Below are 825 nucleotides of genomic sequence, written 5' to 3'. Positions count from 1 at the left end.
AAAGCGTTAAAACAATTCTCTGTCCCTTTCAATTGTGAACATTGTTCGCAATAAGGCACGGCAATTTTGCATGGTAACCATTTAGACTGATATTTCTGCCCACTGAGGTAGATATTTTACAGTTCTGAGACATTCGCTGACAAGACAATTTTTTCCATCTGCCGTCATTCGCAACGTCAACGATGCAAGCAGACTGTAAAAGGGGCCTCGCGTGGGTCCTCGCGTCTCTTGCGCGGTGGCGGAAATTGAGTCTTCAATAGGGAAGATATCTGTTTACAGACATTACATTTGTTATTCCAATATGCCAACCAAAGGAACAAAAGACCCTTATGTTCCGACAGCCAATGAGGCACATTAATGACAATAGGTGGCTTCAGCGATATCTTCCCTATAGATAGATCTAGCATTACGTTTCACGTAAAATGGAGTGACTTTAGCTTCGCGTGATCCACGGCAACTTGGAGTTGGACTATGTTAATCTCGAGTATTTAGTTAACAAAAGACAAAAAGCCGGAGTCTTTTTACTGAAGAACAAACAATATTTTTAGACTCCCTATTTGGACTTAAACTTTTTAATCTTTCTTTATTTCGGGTCGCGCCCTGGTTGCGCATGCGTAATATTTCTGTCTCGTAGAAACCAGTTTAAGTGGGATTCGAACTTCATCGCGATTGCCTCTGAAGGAAGAGATACCAAGACTACGTGACAGATTAATGGGGAAATATGTATTGAAGAATTGTGTGCGTGACCGGAAATGAGTCGAATAAGTGAATGTCACAAAAACTAACAAGGTTCACCTAAGCTTTGAGTGCCAAATACAGCTATTG

This window comes from Montipora foliosa, chromosome 1 (genome assembly GCF_036669935.1).
Source record: "Montipora foliosa isolate CH-2021 chromosome 1, ASM3666993v2, whole genome shotgun sequence".
Lineage (NCBI taxonomy): Eukaryota > Metazoa > Cnidaria > Anthozoa > Scleractinia > Acroporidae > Montipora > Montipora foliosa.
This window is presented reverse-complemented; position numbering follows the sequence as displayed.